This window comes from Tamandua tetradactyla, chromosome 19 (genome assembly GCF_023851605.1).
Source record: "Tamandua tetradactyla isolate mTamTet1 chromosome 19, mTamTet1.pri, whole genome shotgun sequence".
Classification (NCBI taxonomy): Eukaryota; Metazoa; Chordata; class Mammalia; order Pilosa; family Myrmecophagidae; genus Tamandua; species Tamandua tetradactyla.
Window position 1 is genome coordinate 2,594,271 of NC_135345.1, and position 27,779 is coordinate 2,622,049.

General features: G+C 51.0%; 1 protein-coding gene and 1 long non-coding RNA gene across 5 annotated transcripts in view; both read left to right on the forward strand.

Annotated features, from left to right (window-relative positions):
• On the forward strand, positions 1-3,244 carry LOC143663445 (uncharacterized). The gene is made up of 3 exons (XR_013165908.1): positions 1-215; positions 544-652; positions 2,549-3,244. It is a non-coding gene; the product is annotated as an uncharacterized LOC143663445 (long non-coding RNA).
• Positions 3,245-27,439: 24,195 nt separating this feature from the next.
• SH3BP2 (SH3 domain binding protein 2) overlaps positions 27,440-27,779 on the forward strand; it is a 47,563-nt gene continuing 47,223 nt past the window's right edge. For 2 of the 4 annotated variants that reach the window (XM_077136256.1, XM_077136262.1), the window contains exon 1: positions 27,538-27,768. The gene's annotated coding sequence lies outside the window, so the exon portion shown is untranslated. Of the gene's footprint in view, positions 27,512-27,536; positions 27,769-27,779 lie in introns of those variants that run through there. The other 2 variants (XM_077136259.1, XM_077136263.1) reach the window with 2 other exon arrangements.

The window sequence follows — 27,779 nt, forward strand, 5'->3', positions numbered from 1 at the left end:
GTAGCTGGAAGGCCGGGCCCTGTCCCCTGGTGAGGTCCCTGCTGGCTTTGTGCTTTTTAGCCGGGCCTCAGGCCGCCCATCTGTGTCCTGCTGAGCAAACCACACTGGGTATAGCGGCTTTGCCTAGTCCTTGTAGCAAAATTGTGTTCCCCAAGCGTTGGGGAAGGAAAATTCTAGGAGCAAGGAGGAGCCATGGAGGTTTCTGGGGTGACCAGGTTTGTGTGTGGGGAGTGCATTGTGTGTGCGGGGATGGGAGGGGGTGGGGGTGGAAGGAAACGGTGCCATTCATTGATCAAAAATCATCAAATCTGACTTCCTGCTAACTCTCCCTCCCCGCCTCCAGGGCCCCCTCCCCCCACCCGGGGTCTGCAGCCTCTCTCCTGGGCTGCCTCCGCCTGCCTCCGGGCACTTGGTCTCTGCTGTGAGTGCCCCAGGAGTCGGGGAGTGCTCCGGAAGCCAGAGGTGCCGCAGCCTGGCCAGGTGTGTGCCCCACCGGGCAGGTGAGTTTGTGCCAACACCCACCACCGCACACATGCCCCGCAGGTCCCTGTGCCCTTCCCCTGAGTCTGGGGTGCTGGAAAAGCCGCAGGTCTGGCCTGTGACCAGGGGCAATGCCAGGCTTCCTAATTTCTCACAAGGCACCTGGCAGAAGGTAACTTCCCCCTGCCCTGGGAGACGGGGGTGGGTGGGGTGGGGTGGAGGGGGTGCGAAGGCGGGCGGCTGTGGCCCCTCGGGGTGGGGTGGTGGATGGGCTGGGGCCGCCCCTGAGCGCACCTGGAGAGCAGCGAGTCCTCTGCCTCCCGGGCCCCGCCCTCCCGGCTCTCAGCTGTGCCACCCTGAAGTGGACGGTCGCACTTCGGGGCGTGAGAGCAGGGCAGGGGGCTGAGGGCGGGAAGCCCCCAGGCCCCTGGCACCTGCACCCTCTCCCCTGATGCTCTCGCCCTCCGCCCCCCACCGCACTCCACGAGCCCCTCCGCGCCACCAGGTTCGGCCCCCTGGGCTGGGGGCTCGCGGGGCGTGCTGCGATGGGGGCCTCTCCGCGCGGCCCTCTGGGTGCGGGGCGGCCTTCCCCTGCGGGGCCCTCTCGGGACACGCACCCCGGAGCCCGAATCCCTTCTTTTCTGGGTGACCCACGTCCCGGTCGCGGCCTCTGCGTCCCGGGTCCCGCAGGACCGCAGGGCAGGGCCGGGATGCAGCCGCCCCCTCGGGGCTGCAGCGGGGGGGGGGGGGGGGGGGAGCGCGGAGCTTTGGGTGCGCGGCTGGGTCCTGAGTCCCGAGGCAGCGGCTCTGCGGCGACGTGTGCGCGCGGGGGCCAGGGGGCCGGGGGGTCGCGGCGCCGCCACAGCCCCGCGGGCTGCAGGCAGGGCCTCCGCGGGACAGGGCGGCAGCACTCCGACCCGCGACCTGCCTGATCGCGGGGTGACCACGCGCCACCCCCCCCCCCCACCTCTGTGCCCCCGAGTCTCCACGCCCGGCGCAGAGGTTGCGGGACTCCAGCTGGCCGGGCCCACCCCCCAGCCCCCACCCCCCAGCCCCCAGCCTTGCACGCTGATGGTTCCTGAGGAGAACTACGGAGGGTCCCGGCCTTCCAGCCAGACAGGGGTGGGGTGGGGTGGGGTGGGGGGGTGGCCAAGGCAGATGAAGTCTGGCTTGCTAACCTGCCATGGGGGAGGGGCCGCGTTACCCAGTGTGCCCCGTGGAATTGCAAGGGTCCCTAAAAGTGGAAGAGGGAGAAGTGGTTCCCGTGGCAGGGAGATGGGACCTGGGAGTGGCCGTGGGGGGGATTGCCACCAAGCCTCCGTGGGACAGCATCAGAGCACTTCTGCTGGACCAACCGGTCACTTACTGTAACAAAGGTTGGGGGTATCCTGTGAGTCCACCACCGAGGAGAGAATGCCAGGAAGGCCCAGAAAAGAGGAGGATAGGACCTCTAGGTCCTGCAGAAATTGGATTTCAGAGCAAAGTTCTCTGTGCCTCAGCTTTCCTCCACTGACACTGAGGAAAGGATGAGTTTGATGGGAAGGATAGCTGTCCAGGGTCAATGGGGCCCATGCCAGTTTGAAAGTACTATGTACCCCAGACAAGCCATGCTTTAATCCTGATCCAATTTTGTAGGAGCAGCCTTCTTTTAATCCTGATTCAATCCTGTAGCATGAAATTTTGGATTAGATTATGTCCACGGAGATGTGACATGGGCAATTGTGGGTGTGACCTTAGAGTAGACGGAGATGTGACAGCACCCATTCCAGGTGGGTCTTGACTAGTTTACTGGAGTCTTTTAAAAGGGGGAACATTTTGGAGACACACAGAAATGACAGAGCAAACAGAAACTTCAGAATAGAGCTGACAGTCAGAGAACAGAGACAGAGATGTCTGGAGATGCTTGGAGCCCAGCAGACATCACCATGAGATGTTAAACAAACAGAGGTGTTCTTAACCTATCGACCTTCCTTGAATTAAGGTATCTTTCCCTGGATGCCTTAGTTTGGACATTTTTATAGGCTTAGAACTGTAAACGTGTAACTTATGAAATTCCCCTTTTTAAAAGCCATTCCAGTTCTGGTATATCGCGCTCCAGCAGCTTCCAAACTAACACACCATCCCAGGTGGAGTGATGGCATTTTATGTCACCGCACGAGCATGCGTCTCTGGCCATGGGTGAACCAGTCCCTCAGTGCTGTCGCTGATCACACCACCTCAAGTGGAGATGCCCCTCACCCTGACAGTGCTTTGGGAGCAGCCAACGTTTCTGCAGCAGCAGCCCCAGCCCGACAACGCAATGCACGCACCAAGACGTGTCGCCACTGAAGGACGGTCTGTCCCCTTTGCTGCTGTAGCTGTCACTAATTGCCTCAATATTCCATTAATGAGGCAAAGGGAACTCAAAGTTGGCATTCCTGTCACAGGTGACAGTGGGTACCACTTGGGCAAATGGAAAACACTGCCAACAAAGCCCTGACACAAGCTGTCTCCAGGATGCCCACGGTGGCCTGGGCGTGGGCTCCCTCCGGGCATCTCAAGTGCTTTGGAAGAGGAAGCCTTTGGAAGGTGGCTGAGCGCACCTGCTCAGGCTGGGCTGGTTGGCTTCTGTTTGGTGTTTGCCACACGCCTGTGTTGTATAACTACAGCTATTACAGTGTGACCAGGCAACTGTGAAAACCTCATGGCTGCTGCTCCCTTTGTCCAGGGCATGGACAGATGAGTTAAAAAAAAAATAAGGACACAAATTGAATAAGTAATAGGAGATGGGGGGAGATAAGGGATACAAAAAAGGGCAGGTGGAAATACTAGTGGTCAGTCAGGGAGAGGGGTTAGGGGTCTGGGATGGATGAGCTTTTTCTTCTTTCTTTTTATTTCTTTTTCTGGTGTGATACAAATGTTCTAAAAATGATCATGGTGATGAATACACAACTATGTGCTGATATCGTGAGAAATTGATTGTTTACTTTGGTAGATTGGATGTACATGAAGATGTCTCAGTAAAGATATTTTAAAAAAATAAATGAAGACAGTATCCCTGCCCTCACCTGGGGTTTTAGAAAGCACTGCTAGGAATGTGGAGTAAGTGCTCTGTAGAGTATTTGTTGATTGTCAATCCGTGAAAAAAAACTTTTACATTGAATTTTTATCTCGCCTTTGTTTCTATCAGGACCATCCCAGCAAAGCCTGGGGAAAGGATAAAAGTTCTGAGACCAAACTATAAAACTTACTTTTATATATGGAGGGTAGTTTGTTTCCAGTTTGGATTGTGAGCAGGCCCAAAGTAGGAATGAATTCTTTTTTTAGATTGGTAGGGTAAATTCTCCTCCACAGCCCTCTGAAACTCGAAGTAACCAAGCAGTGTGACAGGCCCTCCCTGCTGTCACCACTCATGGGCATGTGGATGGTTCATGGATTCCTTTGGTTAACTTTTTTTTATCATAAAATATAACCCATATACAGGACGGACAATGGTGGCTCAGTGGCAGAGTTCTCGCCTGCCATGCCAGAGACCTGGGTTCAATTCCCAGGGCTTTCCCATGTAAAAAAAAAAAAAAAAAAAAAAAATCAAATTAAAAAGATATAATCCATATACAAAGCAAAGAAAGAAAAAAGCAATACTTTTCAAAACACACTTCAACAAGTAGTTTTCAAACCAATTCCAGAGTTTGTCATGGGCGACCATTCCACCATCTCAGAGTCTTCGTTCTAGCTGCTCCAAAACACTAGAGGCCAGAAGGAATATTAGTATAGTGATTCAGCAGCCACACTCGTTTGTTAAATCCTGTTCTCTCTATTATACTTCCTCCTTCTCCTTTAATCCTTCTCCCAATCTATATGCATCTTTGGACAATACCTGTTCAGGCTTTTTCATGTTGAGAAGGGGTGTCGACACTAAAGGATAAGAGGATGTCATCAATCAATAATCTTGGAGAGGCTGGTCCCTCTGGGTTTCAGGACTCATCTGACCTGGGAACCCTACAGGAGCTATACATTCCAGGGAGGCAAACCTCAGAGCATGAACGCTGGTTGACTTTTAAACTTACTCTGCTTTAAATTCTCATGAAGATGTCACTCACACCTCACACGTATTAATCTAAAGTCAATTATTTACTTTAAATAATCAAACAAGTGAAATGCACAGATGTCAGAGTTTGAAAGTACTCAACACCGTGTGATGGGGTTGAATCTGGTTTATCTCATTTTTCAGAAGCGCGAGCACACATCCAGGGGCCCACAAGCCTTCTCTCGTCACCCCTTGGCTTTCAGAAATGCAGAGACAACGTGTTTATGAAACAGGAACTTAACGAATCCTACTTGAGTTGCACGTTACGCTGTTTGAAAATGATGAATCCATGTGCCACTGTTTGCATCACCTGCAGTCGTTTCAGGTATAATTCATTTCAAACCACTTGTGAGGTTAGGTTTTAAGTATGTGGATAAAGTGCTATACTGAATACTTTTTCCATGGATTGGAACTCACTATCACTCAGAGACCTATAAGTGAAGAAATACAGGAAACTATTTAGTTTTGACAGAGTTTTCCTAATGATTTGCCCAGACTGAATTACTTTGTCAAGAAAAAATGGTGGGAGATTAAAAAAGAAGAAGTGGAGGAGGAGGCAAGAGTGATGCAACGTGAAAACGACTCAGCCCTCGGCTGCAGACCTGGAAGATGGATGAAGGGGCAGGAACCAAGCAATCAGGAAAAGCCAAGGAAGCAAATTCCTCCTGAGAGCTTCCAGGAAGGAAACCTGCTAACAACTTACATTTTTGCCCAGTGAGAGCTGTATCAGACTTTTGACCCCCGAACTTCAGGACAATTAATGCATTTTAAGTCACTAAATTTGGGGTGACCTGTTACAGCAGGGATAGTGAGCCAGTAAAGAGGGAGTGTGAACGAGAGCCAAGGAGGGTTCTGAGGCCATGGGCTGAGGGGTGGGAGGCTGCAATGGGGAGATGGGGGGGGGGGGGCTGGGAGTGCAGGTGGTACCCTGGGAAGCCCTTGGCAGATAGGGCTGGGGCAGCTTCTCTGACTGTCCAGGCCCAGAGAGGGGATTCTAGAAGGTTTTGAGTTTTCCTATGGGGCCCTGGGGCCTGGACAGCACTTTCTTGGACCAGGGAGCCAGCCCCTGGGACCTTCAGGCTCTTCTTCCAGCCCTAGGAGTGGGAGCCTCCTAAGGGGGTCAGCGAGGGACCCGAGGGCTGGGAGAAGAAATGGGGACCCTGGGAGGACTGGGGAAACTTGACAAGCCCCAGTGAGAGGATGGCAGGGAGGAAACCACACCAGCGGCCTGGACAGATCTGTTTCCTGTCGGGGAGCCCCACGTCCGCTCCTTTCAGTGGAGAGAAGCCGTGTGCAGTCTGCCCCATGGTTTATTAGCACATGCGCCGCAGCTCCTGCCCCAGGGAGGCCGCCCTGTCCAGGTGAGGTGGACAGGTGCCCAGTGCCATGGCAGGGGTGGCGCTGGGGGTCTCTGGCACCTCCGCTCCTGGTCGGAGTTGGTTTCCTCCCTCCCAGAGGCTCCCACCCTGGCCTCCTCCAGCACCAGCACAGCCCCCTGTACCCCGAAACAGGAGAGTGTTTGTTTCTTTCCAAGAGTTAGCAGTCAACCCAGGTGTTGGGTAATAGCCGAAGTGCCATCAGCAGATTTAGATGTTGGTGATAAAGCTTCATGCTGACTAGAGTTACTTACAGCCGAGAGATTTCTGAAGACAGAAGCTGCCCAGGACAGACAAACCCAAGGATTAAAGTTCTTAGGTGGCAAATTAGGTCCATGACAGCTGCTGCTGGGCATCTCCCCAGGGTTTGCTGAGCTGCCCCTACCCTCACCCCGTGGAATTACCCCCCAGGATTAAAGTCCGTGAGAATGGACCCAGGGAGAACTCTGGTCCTCCCAGAGCAGGCAGGGCAGCTGAGCTCGGAGTGGGTGGAAATCTGGCAGAGAACCAGCCCCCCATAGGCAGCTTCTGGCCCACCACACCAGGCAGAGGATGGGGGCGTCTCTGGAGTGAGCCAAACAGGGGCATGTGGACTGGGGGACTCAGTCTGGTGGGGTGGAAGGTCCATGCAGAGAAAAGGAGCATCCAGTGCATGTTTACATAGTCCACTGAGCCCCAAGACCCCCCCGCCCCGCACTCCCTCAGTTCCCAGAAACTGCCAGCTGGGCCTCTCCCCTCCAGCGGGACATTGGAGGGCTTTTCGCTGGAGAATCTGATCAGCCAGGAGATCCTGGTGGTGGTTTCTCACCGGGTGGCTGTAAGGTAAAGCTCAGAGCTGACGAGGCCCGCCCATTAGTCACTACTCTTTAGCCTGAGCAGCCAGCAGGATGCTCAGACCTCTGGAGGACATCTGTGATGTGAAAAACAGAGACAAAACAGGCCGGGAGGGGACAGGGTGCATTGGGAGAAGTCAACTTAGAAAAAAACGTTCATTAATGTCCTCAAAAAAGGAGAGAACTTCATATTCATGAAACAAAAAACGGGGTGCTATAAAAAAGGAAAATTTAGAGACCACAAGAGTGCTTAGAAATTAAAAATATGATTGTGAGCAATCCCAATCAAAATTCCAACCATCTTTTTTGCAGAAATAGAAAAGCCAATGTTCTAGTTTGCTAGCTGACAGAATACAATACACCAGAAATGGAATGACTTTTAAAAAGGGGAATTTAATAAGTTGCAAGTTAACAGTTTTTAGCCCATGGAAATGTCCCAGTTAAAGCAAATCTATAGAAATGTCCAATCTAAGGCTCCATGGAAAGATACCTTGATTCAAGAAGGCTGATGAAGTTCAGGGTTTCTCTCTCAAGTGGAAAGGCACATGGCAAACAAGGTCAGGGTTTCTCTGTTGGCTGGAAGGGCACATGGTGAACACAGCATCATCTGCTAGCTTCCTCTCCGCTCCCCAGGAGGTGTTTTCCTTCTTCATCTTGAAAAGTCACTGGCTACCAGACTCTGCCTCATGGTTCTGCAGAACTCTCTGTTGCAGCTTTCTCATGGCATGGCTCTGTCGTTCTCTGCTCTGAGTCTCCTGGCTCTCACTCTTGTCATTCTCTAGCTTTTTCCAAAGTGCTTCTTCTTTTTAAAAGATTCCAGTAAAACCAATCAAGACCCACCTGGAATGGGTGGAAACATGTCTCCACCTAATCCAATTTAACACCCACATTGATTGAGTCACATCTCCATGGGGATGATCTAATTAAAGTTTCCATCATATAGTACTGAATAGGGATTAGAAGAAACGGCTGCCTTTAAAAAATGGGATTAGGATTAAAACCTGGCTTTACTAGGGTACATACATCCTTTCGAACTGGCACAGCACCTTCCTTTATGGAAGGTCTCATTGACACAGAAAAGGCATTGAACAAAATCCAACATTCTTTCATGATAAAAAAAACACTCAGAAAACTAGGGAACTTGTTCAAAGTGAAAATAGACATATATATATATAAAGCACAGCAAATATTATGCTCAATGGTGAAAGGCTGAAAGCTTCCCCCCTAAGATCAGGGACAAGACAAGGATGCCCACTGTCACCAGTATTATTCAACACTGTACTGGAAGTTCTAGCCAGTGTATCAGGCAAGAGAAAGAAATAGAAGGCATCCAAATTTGGGAAGGAAAAAGTCAAATTACTCCATATTCACAAATTACATGATCCTGTATATAGAAAATACCAAATAATCCCTAAGAAAGCTATGGGAATTTATCAATGAATTCAGCAAAGTTGCAAGATACAAGATAAACATGCAGAAGTCATTTGAATTTCTATTCAGGAGAAATGAATAATTTGCAAAAAAAAAAAATCAGGAAAACAATTCCATTTGGTATCCAAAAGAAAAAAAATCTAGAAATAAATTTAACCAAAGGGTGAAAGATTTGTACTCTGAAAACTATACAACATTGCTGAAAGAAATTAAAGAAGACCTACATAAAGACATCCTGCCTTCACAGATTGGAAGGCTCAATATGGTTAAAATGTTAATATTGCCTAAAGCAATCTACAGATTCTAAGCAATCCCTATAAAAATTCCAGCAGCCTTTTTTGCAGAACCAGAAAAGCTGATCCTCAAATTCATATGGATTGTAAGGGGCCTTGAACAGCCAAAACAATCTTGAAAGAGAAGAACAATGTTGTGGGACTCACACTTCCTGATTTCAAAGCCTACTACAAAGCTACAGTAATTAAAGCAGTGTGATACTGGCATAAACATAGACACAGAGACCAGTGGACTAGAACTGAGAATCCAGAATGAACTCCTCACATCTATGGCCAGTTGATTTTGACAAGGGTGACAAGTCCACTCAATTGGGAAAGAATGGTCTCCTTCACAAATGTTGCTAGGAGAACTGGATATCCATATGAAAAGGATGAATGAACCCCTACCTCACACCATATACAGAAAAATTAACTCAAAAGGGATCAAAGACCATAAATACAAGATTCAAAACTATAAAATGCCCATAAGAAAACATAGGGAAGCACCTTCAGGACCTTGTGTTAGGCAACAGTTTCTTAGATTGACACCAAAGCATGAGCAACAAAAGAAAAAAATAGATAAATAGGACTTCATCAAATTTTTGTGTGAAAAAAAGGATTTCATCACAAATATAAAAAGACAACATACAGAATGGACTTATGTAACACCTGAGACTCACAGTTGGAGTTCTGCAGCTCTGAAAGTCAGCATTGCCACATACCACAACTGTTAAAGAAACCAAAAGAGAGATCAGACTTCAACCGAGATAAGAATGAAGTCCACCTGGTCAGGACTAAGATGGATCACAATACAGGGTAAAGGATGACACTGTCTGTATTTTAGAATTTCACCTACTGTATGAGACCAAAGGAAGAAAGGTTTATTTTATCCAAAACCTAAATTTACTTTAACACATACTCTAACTCAACCTGTCTGGATAGCTCGTTTAAACAACCTAAACTCATGGAGTCCAGAATGGGAATGAGGGCTTGTAATTCTGTAGAGCTTAATGTAATGCCCAGATACATCCCAGAGTATGTTGGGCAGATAATTAAAAAGTATTGGCAAAGTCCCTTAAGGGACAAGAGAAAAATATGGAACTATATTAAACTTTACCACCAGGGAAACCCCTGATACTCTCTCAAACGTTAGGAACTCCCAAGTGAATAGGCCAAGCCCTTGATCTTGAGATCGCTATTATAAAACTTATTTTTGCTAGTGATCAATGAAAGCAAGGGGTAAGGGGTATGGTAGGTATAATCTTTTTTTTCTTTCCTGTGTTCATTTTATTTCTTTTTCTGAATTAATGCAAATGTTCTAAGAAATGATGAATATGCAACAAAGTGATGATATTGTGAATTACTGATTATATATATTTTATTTGGTTTGTTAAATATTTTAATTAATGAATAAATAAAAAAAGAAATAATAATTAAGTTAATATATTTGCAATACAAAAAAAATAACTTATTTCTGTGGCAGAGAAGCTAAGCCTACTTACAGTTATGCCTAAGAGTTACTTCCAGAGGACCTCTTTTGTTGCTCATATGTGGCCTCTCTCTCTAAGCCCAACTCTGCAAGGAAAATCATTGCCCTCCCCCCTACATGGGACATGACATCCAGGGGTGAAAGTTTCCCTTACAATGTGGGACATGACTCCCAGGGATGAGCCTGGCCCTGGCACTGTGGGACTGACAACACCTTCCTCACCCAAAAGGGGAAAAGAAATGTCATTAAATAAGGTATCAGTGGCTAAGAGAGTTCAAATAAAGCATGAGTGACTAAGAGTTCAGATACAGTCAAGAGGCAATTCTGGGGGCTACTCTGCCACATGCTTCAGCTAGTTATTGTTAATTGCCACCGTTTGCCAAACTCCACCTAACACCATTCCTGTTGACCCTAAAGAACACCCAGGGCTCTGATTGAGACGCTACAATAAATTCATGCCCTAAGATTACTTTTCTGAGACCTACAGCTTCCAGATAGGTTTCCAACCCAGATAAGTCCTGAAATGCAGAGGGGCCAACCTCGCCAGAACATCAACTAGTTCCATCCCCCATCCCATATTGTGGACAATCCCTTCCAACATGAAAAAGTTAGAATAGGCATAGCCCAAATACCCCTAAAGATTAGGAGAAAGATCAAAGGTGAAGGAGCAGGTATAAGAGAGAAGATAAGGTTTAACAAATGAGTATGACTGCTGAATCATTATATTGAAATTTCTTTAAGTTTCAGTGCCTTGGAGCAGCTAGAAGGAAAAATATAAAATTGTTGAACTGTAACCCACATCAAATTCTAAAATCTGTCCTATAACTACTTATTACAATGTACTTTGAAATTTATTGCTTTTTTCATATTTCATAATTTTAAAAAGTTTTATTAAAAATAATGGGCAGGGACTTCCGGGTCAAGATGGAGGCTGAACAATGTGCATGTTTTAGTTCATCCTCCAGAACAACTACTAAATAACCAGAAACAGTACAGAACAGCTCCTGGGGCCACGTCAGTGACCAGACACACAGCGTACCCCAGTCTGGACCAGCTGGACCCACTGTGAGCACCCCCCTGAACAGTGAGTTCCCAAAGCTGCGGTGGCCAGTGTCCCTCCCCCACAGGCCGCTTCCCAGAGGGGAAAGGAAAGGACTTTACCAGCAGCAGGGACTGGGCACAATCAAACATCAATTGTGGAATTAATTAACAAATTCTGACTACTAAAAATAGGCCCCCAGCTTAGGTGAACCTGATCAAAGTGGAGGTTGCTCATTTTTTCCCCAGAGCAAAGGGGGCAGGACTGACAGAACAAGGGGGGGGGGGACAAAAAAAAAAAAGGAAACAGAGGTTTTTGTGGCTGTGTCTACAAAGGCTTGACTGCCTCTGGATACAGCGGCAGGAATTTTCAGGCTGCAACTGCCCCAGTCATAGGCAGAAGTGAGCTCTTTTGGGGGCTTATCTGGAGCCTGTGCCTTCCCCAGGGGAGGGGTGAAGCCCAACTCAGGTGGAATCCCTCCATCAAGGAATTCAGACACCAGGGCTTGGTAATTTGAAGCCATTAAAACCAGCCTACAACCTCTCCTCTGTCTCCACCACACCCCCAGCAGGGAGAGTCTGCCAAAGTTATAGGTACCGCATCATCTTATGCTGGTGGGACCTGCAGTCAGACAAGTGCCACACACAGGGCAGGATAAAAAGAACAGAGTCCAGAGACTTCACAGGAAAGTCTTTCAACCTGCTGGGTCTCACCCCCAGGGAAAACCAATGCAGGTGACTCTTTCCTCCTGACAGGAGGCCAGTTTGGTCTGGGAAAGTCTGGCTGGGGTCTATAATATCTAAGTAGACCCTCCAAAGTGTGTGGGGGGAGAAAGGCACCACACAAGCAGGGCAAGAAACAAGAAAACAAGAACTGAAAAATTCTCCTCTGTTAAACAAAACTTAAGCTAAAGGTCCAGATAAAGCTGAATGGAATGTCAAAGAACAGATAAACAACAAATTCATCCAGCAAGAAAACCCTAGATAAAAGAAGTGAAAGCAATCTCCAGAATAAACTAATTAAGGTAATTAAATGCCTAGATGCCAGCAAAAAATAACAATTCACACTAGGAAAATTGGAGATATGGCCCAGTCAAAGGAACAAACCTACAATTCAAATGACATACAGGAGCTGAAACAATTAATTCAGAATGTACGAACAGACATGGAAAACCTCATCAAAAACCAAATCAATGAATTGAGGGAGGATATAAAGAAGGCAAGGAAAGAACAAAAAGAAGAAACTGAAAGTCTGAAAAAACAAATCACAGAACTTATGGGAATGAAAGACACAGTAGAAGAGATTAAAAAAACAATGGAAACCTACAATGGTAGATTTCGAGAGACAGAACATAGGATTTCAAAACTGGAAGACGGAACATCTGAAATCTGACAAGAAACAGAAACTATAGGAAAAAAATGGAAAAATATGAGCAGGGACTCAGGGAATTGAAAGACAATATGAAGCACACGAATATATGTGTTATGGGTGTCCCAGAAGGAGAAGAGAAGGGAAAAGGAGGAGAAAAACTAATGGAGGAAATTATCACTGAAAATTTCCCAACTCTTATGAAAGACTTAAAACTACAGATCCAAGAAGTGCAGTGTACCCCAAAGAGAATAGATCCAAATAGACACACTCCAAGACATTTAATAATCAGAATGTCAGAGGTCAAAGAGAAAGAGAGGATATTGAAAGCAGTAAGAGAAAAGCAATCCATCACATACAAGGGAAGCCCAATAAGACTATGTGCAGATCTCTCAGCAGAAACCATGGAGGTGAGAAGACAGTGGGATAATATATTTAAATTATTAAAAGAGAAAAACTGCCCAACCAAGAATTCTGTATCCAGCAAAACTGTCCTTCAAAAATGAGGGAGAAATTAAAACATTTTCAGACAAAAAAATCACTGAGAGAATTTGTGACCAAGAGACCAGCTCTGCAAGAAATACTAAAGGGAACACTAGAGACAGATACAAAGACAGAAGAGAGAGGTGTGGAGAAGAGTGTAGAAAGGAAGACTATGAGTAAAGGTAAAAAGAAGGAAAATTAGATATGACATATAAAACCCAGAAGGCAAAATAGTAGAAGAAAGTATTACACATGCAGTAATAACACTGAATGTTAATGGATTAAACTCTCCAATCAAAAGACATAGTCTGGCAGAATGGATTAAAAAACAGGACCCATCTATATGCTGTCTCTACTCAAAGGACACGAGGCCAAGGACACAAATGGATATTTACACACCAATGTTTATAGCAGCATTATTTACAATTACCTAGAGATGGAAACAGCCAAAATGTCCATCAACAGATGGTTGACTACACAAACTGTGACATTTACATAAGATGGAATATTACACAGCTGTAAGACAGAATAAAGTTATGAAGTATATAACAACATGAATGGACCTTAAGGACATTATGCTGAGTGTGATTAGCCAGAAACAAAAGGACAAATACTGTATGGTCTCACTGATATGAACTGACATTAGTGAACAAACTTGGAATATTTCCTTGGTAATAGAGACCATCAGGAGATAGAAATAGGGTGAGATATTGGGTAATGGGAGCTGAAGGGATACAGATTGTACAACAGGACTGAATATAAAAACTCAGAAATGGACAGCACAGTACTACCTAACTGTAATGTAATTATGTTAAAACACTGAATGAAGCTGCATGTGAGAATTATAGAGGGAGGAGGGCTGGGACATAAATGAAATCAGAAAGAAAGATAGATGGTAAAGATTGAGATGGTATAATCTAGGAATGCCTAGAGTGCATAATAATAGTGAAATGTACAATGTACAAATTAAAAAAATGTTTTTGCATGAGGAAGAACAAAGGAATGTCTTTATTGTAGGGTGCTGAAAATAGATGATAATTAATACTTTAAAATGTCACCTTATGTGTGAGACTAAAGCAAAAAATGTTTATTTGTTATAAAATTTATATTTTGACTAGAACATGTCCTAATATAACTCATGTAGATAGTTTGATTGAAAGTCATAAGTATTTGGAATCTCAGGTAGGACATGAGATTTTGTTGGTTTGTCCAGAGTGATGCCCTGATGAATCCCAGAGTGATTTGATCAGTGACTGGAAAAGTATTTGCAAGCCCCCTTCGGGGAATTGTGAGAGTGGGGAGAAATTCAACTTCCCCAGGTTGAATTCTTGATATTCTCACAAGCAGTGTGGACAACCAAAGCTATAGGCTGAGCCCCCAGTCTTGGGGTTTGTTCATATGAAACTTAACCCCACAAAGGATAGGTCAAGTCTACTTAAAATTAAGGCCTAAGAGTCACCCCCAAGAGAGCCTCTTTTGTTGCTCAGATGTGGCCTCTCTCTCCAGCCAACACAGCAAGCAGACTCACCACCCTCCCCCTGTCTAGATGGGACATGACTCCCAGGGATGTGGACCTTCCTGGCAATGTGGGACAGAGATCCTGGAATGAGCTGAGACTCAGGATCAAGGGACTGAGAAAAACCCTAGAATGAGCTGAGAATTAACATCAAGGGATTGAGAGAACCTTCTCCACCAAAGGGGGAAGAGTGAAATGAGACTAAGTGTCAATGGCTGAGAAATTCCAAACAGAGATGAGAGGTTATCCTGGAGGTTATTCTTATGCATTAAGTAGATATCAGCTTGTTGTTCAAGATGTAGCGGAGAGGCTGAAGGGAACTGTCTGAAAATGTAGAGCTGTGTTCCAGTAGCCATGTTGCTTGTTGATGACTGAACAATGATATAGCTTTCACAATGAGACTCTGTGAATGTGAAAACCTTGTGTCTGAAGCTCCTTTTAGCTACTATATCAACAGAAGAGTAGAACATATTGAATAAAAACAAATAATAGGGGGAACAAATGTTAAAATAAATTTAGTTTGAAATGCTAGTAGTAAATGAAAGCGAGGGGTAAGGGGTATGGTATGTATAATCTTTTTTTTTCTCTGTTATTGTTTTATTTTTTTCTGTTGTCTTTTTCTTTCTTTTTCTAAATCGATGCAAATGTTCTAAGGGGTGGGCCACAGTGGTTCAGCAGGCAAGAACACTTGCCTGGAATGCCAGAGGACCCGGGTTCGATTCCCGGTGCCTGCCCATGTATAAAAAAAAAAAAAATGTTCTAAGAAATGATGAATATGCAACTATGTGATATATTAAGAATTACTGATTGTATATGTAGAATGGAATGATATCTTAATGTTTTGCTTGTTAATTTTTTTTAATTAATAAAAAAGTTAAAAAAATAATAATAATGGGCAAAAGACTTGAAAGGACATCTCTCCAAAGAAGACATGCAAATAGCCAAAAAGCACATGAAAAGGATTCTTATTGTTTTGTTTACTGTTGTATCCTTAGCACCCAAACAGCCTGGCACATAGAAGACACTAACTAATTATTTTCTAAATGAAAAAAAAAAAAAAAGCAATCTACAGAATAGAAGAAAAATAGTTGGAAACCACATATCCAATAAGGTTTAATATCCAGAATATATAAAGAACTCTGCGCTGGTTTGAAGCTGTTATATACCCCAGAAAAGGCCATGTTCTTTTTTTTTTTTTTTTTACATGGGCAGGCACCGGGAATCGAACCTGGGTCCTCGGGCATGGCAGGCAAGCATTCTTACCTGCCGAGCCACCGTGGCCCACCCTGGCCATGTTCTTTTTTTTTTTTTTTTCATTAATTAAAGAAAAAAAAGAAATTAACACAACATTTAGAAATCATTCCATTCTACATATGCCATCAGTAATTCTTAACATCATCACATAGATGCATGACTGGCCATGTTCTTTTAATCCATTCCATTGGGTGCTGACATGTTGTACAATGTCACCTTTGGGTTAGGGTATTTTAATTTGAAATGTGACCCTCCTCATTAAAGTTGGGTCTTAATCCTTTTTAGTAGAGTGCATTATCAGAGGATAAAGGACAGAAAGAGCCGCGAGAGCACAGAGAGTAACGCCAGGAGAGAGTTTAGAGAGAAGAAGCCCCTGGAAGAGCTGAGTGAGCCACTGAAACCAGAACCCAGGAGCAAAGGTGCAGCAGATGTCACCACGTGCCTGTTCGTGTGACAGAGGTGTCCCAGATGCCAGCAGCCTGTCCTCAGAGTCCAGGTACCATCCAGTTGATGCCATAATTGGGACATTTCCATGGCCTTAGAACTGTAAATTTTAAGTTAATAAATCCCCATTGTAGAAGCCCGTCCATTTCTTGAATATTGCATTTCAGCAACTTTAGCAAACCCAAACAGGTTTTGGTACCAAGAGGTGGGGGTGCTGTGATTTGCAAACACCAAAAATGCTGGAACAGATTTATAAATAGATAAGGGTAAGATTCTTGAAAAATTGTGAGGAGCTTGGTGGAAAAGGCTTAGATTGCTCTGAAGAGACTGTTGGTAGAAATATGGAAGCAAAGGTACTTCCAGGGAGGCCTTAGACAGAAATGAGGAGTGTCTCATTGCCAACTGGAAGAAATTTTTTTAAAGTGGAAGAGAATTTGGCGAAATTGAGTCCTGGTGTAGGATGGAAGGGAGAATTTGAAAAAGATGAGCTGGGATACCTAGCTGAAGAGATTTCTAAAATAAATGTGGAAAACACAGCCTGACTTCTCTTTGTAGCTTACAGTAAGATGTGAGAGGGAAAGGATAAGCTGAGAATTGAACTCCTGGCTTCTCAAAGAAACCCAAATCGATAGTTTGGAAAAGTCTGAGCTTTTGGAAAAGGAGTCCCCAGAGAATAGTGCCCCAAATGAGGATTTGACTAAACATGGAACCCATCGGCCATGTCAGTGTGAGGCAGGATTGGAGATGGAGTTAGCCAGAAAGAACTTCTGGAAAGTTCTGTAGTCTGGCGGTTGGGATCCCTGTGTGCTGTGTGCAAAACCAGCAAGTGTTTTTTGTGTGTGAGATCTGTATGAGTGGAATCACTGCCGGGGTGGACTAAAAGTGACAGATGGAAGGAAAAATAACTTCAAAGGCAGAACCTTGGAAACTGGGGTCTGGAGCCAAGAAACCTCAGACCAGGAAAGTGAACCTACCCATGCACGGGGAAAGGTGCATTTGCCCCTGGAGTTTGCAGAGGCTGAGCCTTCCGCCCTGTTGTTCAGGAAGAGTGCTGCCCAGTCGGGGCTCTCAGGTGCCTGGGGAACTGAGGGGAGCCTGGTTGCCCCGTTCATTAGGAAGAGTGCTGCCTCCCAGGCCCCAGAGAGGGTGGAGCACATGCCCTGGGGACTGGGGAGGGCCTGGCCACCACCCCCCTACCCTACGGTGGTGGAGCACAAGCCCTGTGCTTTGGGGAGAGCCTGGCCATGCCCCCCTGGTCTAAGAGGAGGGAGCCCATGTCCTGGAGAAGGCAACGGGGCTCCAGGTCACCTCATTTCTGTTGGCCCTCCAAAGAGAGGGTGTCCCTGACATCGCAGTGACCAACTGACACTTCTCACTGAAAAGTAAAGCAATAGTTTCCTCGGCACACCTGCCCAGGTAACGTTCTGTAAGGGAGAGCCACCACCACCTCCCATGCTGAGCAGGAAGGAAGCGTTGTTGGTGCAACTGTGACGTCAGACACATCAGCCAGGGAGCGTGTCTCTGCAGCTGGGTGCCCGTCCGTCACTGACCTTGACGTGAGGACACACCTGGCTGTGTAGTAAGAGCACACTGATTTTACCGACTCATATGTGGGGATACCCATGAGAGTTTTAGCTTCAATAAGCAAAAAAAAAAAAAAAAAAAGGTATCTTGTTCTCATTGTTTATTTAATTATTAATGAGGTAGAACACATTTAAATCTCTTTATTGGCTCTGTTTTGGTTTACTAAAGCTGCTGGAATGCAACATACTAGAAATGGTTTGGCTTTTGCAAAAAGGATTTATTAGGTTACAAAGTTACTGTTCTAAGGCCATGAAACTGTCCAAATTAAGGCATCAGCAAGAGGACACCTGGACTGGGAAGAAAGGCAGCTGGCATCTGCAGCACCTGTGGGCTGGGAAGACCCGTGGCTGGCATCTGCCGGTCTCTGCTCCTGGTTCTTTGCCCTCCGCTCCTGATTGCAGAGGCTTCCTCTCCCTGAGTGCCTGGGGCCTCTCTCAGCTCCTACCCGGCAAACTCCGGTCTCATCTCTTAGCATCTCCCTGGGGTTTTTCTGTCTGCATCTCCCAGCGTCTGTGTCTGTGCTTTCTCCAAAATGCTTCCTTCTTAAATGGCTCCAATAAGCTGATGAAGACCCCCTTTGAGTGGGTGGGGTCACATCTCCACCGAAACAACCTAAAGGTCCCGCCCCCCCTAAGTCTGCCCCCACAAGAAGGACATGGCTTCTCTGGGGCCAACACTTCCAAACCAGACATTTTCGAACCGGCCCTGCCTCGTGTCTTTTTCTTCTGTGAATGGCTGCCTTGCTCATTTTTGACTGAAAGTACGAACTTGTAAATAACTTAGAGAAATGCTTTTATTCCTTACCCCTTGTTCACAATTCATGTATTTTGCACGTATTTCTTCCGAGTTTGTGGTTTTCCTTTCAATTTCGTTCATGGTGCTTTTTTTGGCATTCACTTTTTGGGGGGAGAGTTATTTTTATTTTGTCTAATCTACTGACTTTTTCCTTTATGCTCAAAACTGGATGGTTTCCACTTTCAAAGGCTGACTCAGTCCCTGAGTATACCGGCAGCTACATTTTCCTTCCGGGTATTTGTCCGTTTTGCATTTTAGGACTTTGTTCTGGCTGAAACCTCTGTAGGTGTGAGGTGGGGTCTCTTTCTCCCACTGTTTGCCGAGTGCGGAGGTAGCTGCTGTGAATGGGGCGCGAGGGTGTCGGGGCAGCGAAAAGTCTGGAACTGAGAGTGGTGTAGACACGCTTCCCACACCACTGAACTGCCCACTTAGAGGTGGTTCAAGTGGGGGCCTGGGGGCGGTGTCCCCCTCCCTCCCCCCCCCTCTTCCCCCTCCTCCCTCCCTCCACCTTCCCGTTGCTTCCTCCACCTCGGGTGGGCGTCTCCTCCCTGGAGAGCTGAACGTAGGTGAAATGCCGTCTTCAGGCCACCCATGGGCTGCAAGGGGACCCGCAGGGAGGTTACAGGGAAGCTGTCCACGTGCAAGAAGGTGGAAGACTCGAGAGCAGCTGCAGCGTCGTCGGAAGACGGCAGGGGGTGCGGCTTCTGGCAGCAGCTTTGCACAGGTCCAAGCCCTTGAAAAGAGGCAGCATGGAAACGAGAGTCCGTCCACGGTGGTGAAATTACGGAGGTGGAGGTGGCCTGGAGGGGCAGATGGGTGTCCGTGCGTTTGACGACCCTAAAATTGTGAGGGGGTCAATTTGGGGGCGCCCCGAAGGGTGGAGGCAGAGAGGTCAATTCCAAGCAAAAACGGAGCCCAGCGGGAAGTGGGAGATGAAGCCAGCCAAAGCACCGGTCCCTGGGCCAGGCTGCCTTCTAGATGGCCGCTGGCTGTAGCCTGTCGCGGTCCCTGCCTGAACTGTCCTCCGGCGGCCATCAGGACCAGACAGGGTGGGGTCTGTTGTACAGGTGCGACATGAGCATTTGGCACGCTCGTTGCTTTTTCTGGTTGGCTTAGAGTTGTCCCAGAAAAGCAGGAAATGGATGGAAGCCATGCTACAGTGCCGGAGTAGATGATACTGCTGATGATTGCTTTGGGCTCATCGCGGGGACACTTTTTACAGATCAGACCTCTCAGACCGCCTGCATTGCTAGGTGTTTATCCTCGAGCACACAGCGTCCTCCTGGGTAGTGCTCGCGGGGTGAAAGGGGGCGGCAGGCGACAGCGCTGTGCCGCTGGGGTGCCGGGGACACAGGACACTCGCGAGGGCTCTGCACAGTGGTGGTGCCCACTCCTGCAGTGCAGGACGTTGCCTCGTCCAGCAGCGTCGCAGAAACACTGCCCACACTGGTTTGGGTCGGACACATTCTCTTCTGCCGGCTGCTGTCTTTTCTTGCATGGCTTGTCATAAAGACTCACGCCCATGTTATTGAGAAGCTGCATTTGGAAAGCAAGGGGACAAGGATCCTTATTTCAGGAGATGGTCTTAATCATGGTCCTAACATGACCACACAGAGCTGCCAGAGGTTTCCGTGGGACTCGGCAGTTTCTTGGCTGGAGCTCTCTTCTCCTCTCATGGTGATTACACGAGGGCCACACGGTGATTACGTGTTCTGTTGGGCCTGTTCGGGACCCTGGGGCTGTCATTTCCATTGCCTCAGTGGGGCTTCATGTTTTTCCTGCGTTTGTAATACGTGAACTCACTGTCTTGAGATTCCTTGCTTTGGCGGCAGTGGTCGTGGGTTGTCGGGCAGCGCTGGTCTTATCTCTCATTTTGCCATAAAGCAGCCGGGATATCAAATGGCTTGTCCCCTCCAGGCTGGCCCAAGCCACTGAGTCTCTTCTTGATCTGGGAAGGAGAGTGGAGAGAACAGGGCACATTTCCTGGGAAGTCCACCTCCTCGCATGGAGTGTGTGCTGTTTTGAAAAGATTCATGTACCCTGGAAAAGCCATGTTTTAATTGTGATCCAATCTTGTGGGAGCAACATTTACTTTAATCCCTATTTAACGATGTAGGTTGGAAGAGTGATTAGATTGTCTCCATGGAGATGGGACTCACCCAATGGTGGGCATTCACTTCTGAATAGAGGGAGCTGTGACTCCACCCATTCCACCTGGAATCCTTTAAAAGAGGAAGCATTTTGGAGAGAGAGGACCTTTTTAGAGCCAGAGCCCGTGCAACCAGAGACCTTTGGAGATGAAGAAGGAATATGCCCCCTGGAGAGCTTCAGGAAGCAAGAGGCCTGAAGACAGAGCTAGCAGACTGGCCATGTTCGCCACGTGCCTTTCCAGTTGAGAGAGGAATCTGATCTTTGGCCTTCTTGAACCAAGGCGCCTTTCCCTAATGCCTTAGATGGGACATTTTTATAGCCTTGCTTTAGTTGGGTCATTTTCATGGGCTTAGAACTGCAAACTTGCAACTTATTAAATTCCCCCCTTTTAAAAGCCATTCTTTTTCTGGTATATCACATTCTGGCAGCTAGCAAACTAGAACAGAGTGTGTTACTTGCAGTGTTTTATTTGCTCCGGTATTATGGGGAGCTGCGATGATAAAACCTGTCCCCAAACCAAAAAGATGATCAAGTATCTGACAGAGTCAATAAGACTGTATAATAAATGTCTTTGGGTTGGGGGAAGGGACAACTCTGTAGAAGAAAGCAGAAATTTCAGTTTTACGATTTACATTTCTTTGAGCCTATAAAATGGGAAGAAAGTAACACTGTATCAAAGCATTGGTGTCTTCATATTTGCCCAGCTTATACAAAAATACTTGGCCATATTTTGGAATCTTCCAGAGTAGTTTGTCTGGAATCCGTTGATTATGTACAGTAGAAAAGTGTAATACTGCATTTTACAAATCGCATTGCTGTTTTGCCTGGATGTGCTTTTTTTTCTGAAATTAATATTTAGTTTTTACTGATAATTCATCAGTTCATGATTTTTTGATAAGGAAAAAAAACAGAAAGCTTTTTAAATTTATGTTACAACTTTAGAGTTGTAATCTGTTAAATATTTGCTATCAAAACATTTCTGCAATGTGAGACTTTAATTCCGGTAATGAATTTGGAAGCTTAATTTTAATCCTTAAAACAAATGTGTGATGGTTGGTTCTGGGGCCACTTGGCCAAGCGATGAGGCCCAGGTGTCTGGTCAGGCAAGCACTGGCCTGACCTTTGCAAGGATACTTCATGGCTGGCTGATAAACCAGAAGGCTGGTGTATTAAGCCATCAGTCAGCTGATTGGATGTGCAATCAACTAAGGTGTGTCTCCCACAACAAGAGAATCCAATCAGTTGAAGGCTTTAAGGAAGAAGAGAGGCTTTTTCACTGCTTCTCCAGCCAGCAAGCCTCCCCTGTGGCACTCGTCCAGACCCTTCATCAGAGCCGCCAGCCTCGCAGCCTGCCCTGCAGATTCTGGGCTCTTCCATCCCCACGGGTGCTTGAGACCCCTTTATAAATCTATTTACAGAGCTCTCCTGTTGGTTCTGTTCTCTAGAGAACACTGACTAATACACTATGTTTTCTAAAATGAGGTGATTATCTTATAGATATCTATTAGTTTTTATTGTAACAGTTTTCAATAAAACACTTTCACGTCAATTTTTATTGAGTATAACATTCTTTTAAACTGTGGTTTCAAGAAAATGCATTCTTTAATAAAGATCATTTACATGAAAAAAATGGTTAAAATAGTAAATTTTATGTTATGTGTATTGTACGACAATTTAAAAAAATGGAAAAAGAAGAATGAGTTGAGATGGACATGACTATTTTCCTTAAACTTTTGCGAAAAGGAACAAAGCCTTCCCAAGGACCAGAGTCCCCGTGTGGCCCCCAGGGCCCCGGCTGGGTGGGAGGGCCACTCTCCCCGCCCGAGGTGCCCACCTGGCGGGGGCCAGACCCATCTCCTGGGTGCAGGGGCGTGGAGGCAGTTCGTCCAGGGGTGGCAGGTGCTCAGAGCCGGCCGGAAGTCTGGAGGGGCCATGCATGGACCCCCTAACCGGCCCTGGCCTGGCCAGCCTGGCTCGGGCTTGCCTCCATCCCCTGCTGGCCTCCTCGTTTGCTGACCCCTCGAGGGGGACAAGGTTGGGGTCTTAGAGGCCTCATCGGGCACACTCTGACCCCCGCCCCCCGAGAGGGCCCCTTCCCCTCCTGCCGCCCTGCCGGAGGGCGGCGTCCAGTGTCTCCAGCTGTACCGGCGGTCAGAGCCCAGGCGCGGGCTTTGGAAGCGGCTCCTTGACCTTTCCCAAGCTGTTGCGGGGCTGGGGGAGGCCCGGGGAGGTGCCCAGCACCCAGGGAGGGGAGAGGGACACGTGGGTGCTGTGGCATACGGAATTCAGTTCCCACACGGCCGGCCCGGGGATGAAGAAGGCGGAGGGGGCTGGTCGTGGTCCACTAGGACCCCCAGTTGGGAGGATGGGGAGAGCCCTGTGGGGTCCCCCCCCGTCGGGGGGGGTGGGGATTCTGGGAGCCTGATGGGGCCACAGGCCAGCTCGGTAGCCGCCCCCCAGCCTCTCTCGGGGTCCCTTCTCCCGGCCTGGGGGCTGGGCGGTCTCCCCAGGGGAGCTGGGGCCCTGGCCGGGGTGCTGGGTGGGGCCCCCGAGTGATGTCGGCCCCACGGCCACCATGGCCACAGCTTCCCCTTCCCGGCTCCCTAGGACTTTCCGCTTAGGACCCAGCCTCGGGGGGTGGGGGTGGTGAGAGGCACCCGCTGCCAGCAGTCCCCTCCCACTCTGCAGCCCGGTGAGGGACGGAAAGGACAGCGTTCACGCCCAGAGCAGCTGGGGGCAGGCTGGGGGCTAAAAACAGAAGGCGACGTGTGCGTGGGCCAGGACCCCCGGGGCGGTGCCTTAGCACAGGATCCTGTAGGAGGGCTGCGGCACTGTGTGGGCACTTTACCCACGCCTCCTGGAGGGTGACAACAGCCGCCACGCCCCTTGGGGAGTGCTACGGGTGGCAGGGGTGCCAGGCCAGGCTCCCTGGGGAGGTGTTTGTGGTAGGGCACGGGCCTCAGGGCCTCCCCTCCCTGCTGCTCCATTTCCTTCCACGCCCCCGGGGAGGCCCCCCCACCCCCCACCCCCCGGGCCCTTCCAGGAGAGCCTTCAGCCAGGGCCCAACGCTAAGCTCCACCTGCCGGCCCAGAGGGGGCAGGTGCTAACCCAGCACCCAAGCTCGGCCTCGCTGGGCAGCTGGGCTGTGGATGGGCACCCAGTGGGCACCGGCACTGACACACCCAGCAGGCACTGACCTTGGGGCACACCCAGTGGGCACCAACCTCCAGGCTCATCCAGCAGACACCAGCCCTTGGGATCACTCAATGGGCACTGGCCTCCAGGCACACTCAGCGGGCACCGGTCTGAGGCCCACAGGTGACGGGACAAGGAAACCGGGAGAGTTGGGGGCTCTGAATGAGTCTGGCCTGCCCTGCCCAGCACACAGGCTGCTCCCCTGGCCGCTGCCCCCCTCCCAGAGGGACAAGCAGCCTTTCCCACCCGGGGCAGCGCCGTCCTGGGAACCTGAGGCAGGCTGGGGCTGTGGGTGGCACCTAGGAAGGCTCCCATCCCGCCTGCCCTCCCTGCCACCCTGCTGGGTGGGTGCCAGCCCCCACCTCCCTTGCCTTACCCCCACCAAAAGGCCCCTCCCTCCCCTCCCCCACTACTGGGCTGTGTGGCCAGGAGAGTGGGGTGGCAGCCTCTTCTACCTGCCCCAAGCAGGGCCACCTGGGCAAAGGGACACAGCGGGGGCAGGGGGAGGCCCACTGGCCTGGGCAGTCCGCAGCTTGGCCTAAGGCCCGGTTCCCGGAACTGCCCCCAGGCCGCGGCTGCCCCGTGGCTGCTCTGCCAGATGAGCACGGCCTGGCCTCGGAGGCAACCCAGGGGGCCCGAGCTCAACCGCAGGTGCCAGCAGGGGTCCAAGGAGGACGGGAGAGGGGCAGGGCGCTGAGGGCAGGGCTGCCTTGAAAAGGAGAAGTGGGCAGAGCTTCTGTTTGGGGTGATGAAAAGTTGGGGGAACAGAGGTGATAGTTACACACAGGGCACACGTGCACAGCGCCACCGACACATCTACTTTTAATGGTCAAATGACAAACGTTCAGGGATGTGTATTTTCCCACAGTTTAAAAACAGAGAAAAGCCCTTTCTAACAAGGTGATGCTGAAGCCAAGCCCGGGGGAGGCGCTGAGTCCTGGGGCGCCCAGGGATGCATGCTCCGGAAGGGGGTCGGCCAGGGGCCCGGGAGTCTGGGGAGCCCCGCCCCTGCCCTGGGTGCTGTCCGCTCTGCAGGGGCTTTTCCACCTCTCCCCTGGCCATCGAGAGGTGTCCCCCAGCTTCTGCTCATCTGCAGTGGGGGCTGCACCCACCCCGGCCAGGGGGGGCCCTCCTCCCACCTGCTCCTGAGCTGCCAGGTCCAGCCTCAGCCACACCCAGTTCCTGCTCCGAGGGGCTGCACTGAGGGCCCCCTGGCTGGCAGAGGTCCCAGTGGGCCCCCGCCCCCACTGGACTGCTGAGGGACAGAGGTGGGACATAGGGAGGGAGGGAGCCCAGAACCAGGGCTCATTTGGCCCGAGGAGCCCCCCAGGGCGAGGCTGCGCCTGGCTCTTCCCGGCGAGCCGCTCTTGGGTGGGCTCAGACCCCTTGCTGGCCGGTCGGGATCCTGGCGGTCATTTCCTCCCAGGTCGCGGCCTTGCCCTCGCGCCCAGCCCCAGCCTGCCCTGCCCGGTGTCCCTGCTCTGGTGGCAGCTCCGATGCCTGCCTGGGCTCCGCTCCCTGACCTCTCTCGGTCCCTCTCCCCGGCCACCCGTCCGGGAAGAAGACGCTCGCTGGGACTCGCGGTGTCTGCTGCGCCCTTCGGTCCTCTCCCGTGGGCCTCAAGGGCAGGGTGCCCAGAGGGCCGCACCAGGCGTGCTCAGGACCCGTCCACCCACGGTCATGTCATGGGCCGTTCCACACAGAGCCACGCCCAGGAGTGAGGTGGGGGGTGCTGAGGATGGGGCAGTACTGGATGGGACAGGGTTTAGCCTGGCCACCCCCGTGACGGGCAGATTTCAGGGCAGGGTGCCCAGGGAGGGGCCCTGCGAGTCAGATCCCAACCCCCCCCCCCCCCGGCCCCCAGGAGAGGGTAAGACCGCCTGCATGCGGGGTGGGGATGCTGGGCAGAGAGGGGCAGGGCAGCACAGTGCCAAGGCCCAAGCAGCCTGACCTGGGGAGACCTGCGGGTGGGGCCTTGGGACACCCAGAGGCAGGTGACCTGCTCAGGTTGCCAGCAACCCCCTCCTCGTTCACGCCGCCACCCTGAGAGCTGGCGGTGGCTGATGGCCAACCCTGGGGGCTGCAGGGCTGGGGTCCCAGGGCTCTTCCGCCCCACCCACCCCCGCCACCCCCTCCTCTTGCAGAGGCTCTCCCCACTGCCTCGCTGGCCCAGGGCCACCCCTCCCCGCTCCACCCCTCCTCTCCTTCAGCCTGCTTTCGCCCTGGCCTCTTCTCTGGCCTGCTTCCACCAAGTTCTCTCTGCCACTTGCAGCCCCCACCCAGTTACCCTTTCTCACCAGCGGACTGTGTGGCACAGCTGTGTGTCCCCTCCCTGGGGCCGGGACTGTCGCTGGGGAGCTCTGGGGCAGGATGGTGAAATGGCCACATTCTCTCCAGCTGCAACCCTGGGCACCCCTCTTTCCTGGCTACGTCCCCCCAAGACCCTCAGGAACCTGGATCTCAGTGTGGCTCCAACCCGGCCCTCCCTGCTGCCTGGCTCTGGCCCCTCCTGTCCACCCAGGCCCCTCAGAAAACAGCCCCATCCTGTCTCCCCTGCTCACAGCCTCCTGGCCTCGGGGACCCCCATCCCAATGCCTGCGGTGCCCCTGCTCCCCTGGACGCGCCAGCCTCCCAGGTCTGCCCCCACCCTGGAGCATCACCTCTGCCACCTGACCCTGCCGCCACCGGCCCTTTGGGTTTCGTTGGAAAGAGGCCACCTCCTCCCAGGTCCCCCTAGGCTCAGGTCTTCGGGGCCTTGAGCTGGACAAGTGCCCCGCCCCGCCGCTGCAGGCGGCAGGAACCTCACAGGAGGCGAGAGGAAAGCGCCCCTTCTCCCGCCCAGGCACCCCGTCCCTCCGCCCTGAGCCAGACCCCGCGCCGAACCCGGTTCCCGTGCGGCCGGAAGGGAGGGGTCTCTTGCGACACAAGGCGCGGGGTTCCAGCGGGTCCGGAGCCCTCCCCTTCCAGGACCCGCGCCAGGCCACCGCGGGCCGGCCCGGGCTCGGGGCGGAGAAAGGACAGACACCGCCTCCCGCCGGGTGACGGGACAGGGACGGGACAGCGCCTCCTCCAGCCGGGCCTCCGTGATCGCGGGGCCGGGGCATCAAGGCCAGGGACCTTCCCGAAGAAACCGCGCGCTGGCCGTTCACCCCCTTCCCCGCATTTCGCATTTCCTGAGCACCTACTGTATGCAGGACGCAGACTTGGCGTCCCTGCCGCAGCCCACGCCCTCCCATCCCCGGCAGGGATGGGGATGTGTCAGGGCGCCCCCCACCCGCCGCCCTGCCCTCCACCGGCGCGCTCCACCTCGGACCCCTGAGGACCGCGACCTCCGCCCAGGGCCAGAGCCGGAAGGGCATTCGGTGGGAGGCCCGGGGCTTGGGGTCCCGGCAGGCGGGGGCGGTCCCTGGAGACGGGGTCTGGCTGGGGGCGGTCCCGGGAGGCGGGGGCGGTCCCGGGAGGCGGGGGCGGTCCCGGGAGGGCGGGGGCGGCCCCAGGGGGCGGGTCCTGGCTGGGGCGGGGGCGGTCCCGGGTCCTGGCTGGGGGGCGGTCCCGGGAGGCGGGGGGCGGTCCCCGGAGGGCGGGGGCGGCCCCAGAGGGCGGGTCCTGGCTGGGGCGGGGGCGGGTCCCGGCGGGCGGGGGCGGGTCTGGGCCTGGGCTCGTCGCGGCGCGGGGCGGCGGAGTTGGAGCGGCGCTGGACCCGGGGCCGGCGGGCCGCGAGCGGAGCCTGGCCGGGTGAGGCGCTGCAGGCGGGCGGACTCGCGTCTTCCGGGCTGACTCGCCCGGGAGAGCTCAGCCCTGCTCCGGGAAGCGCGCGGGCCCGGGGAGTGGAGGGGTGGGGGCTTCGCTACCCGCCAGGCCCCCATCGCATCCCCCACCCCAGGAGCGCACGAAGGACTCCGGAATTTGCTCCCGCACCCCTTTCCTTCCCTCTGCTGGTGTCAGCCAAGGCGGCAGGAAAACGGGCTCTTGGCGCTGATTCATACTGAAGTGTGAGTGACTG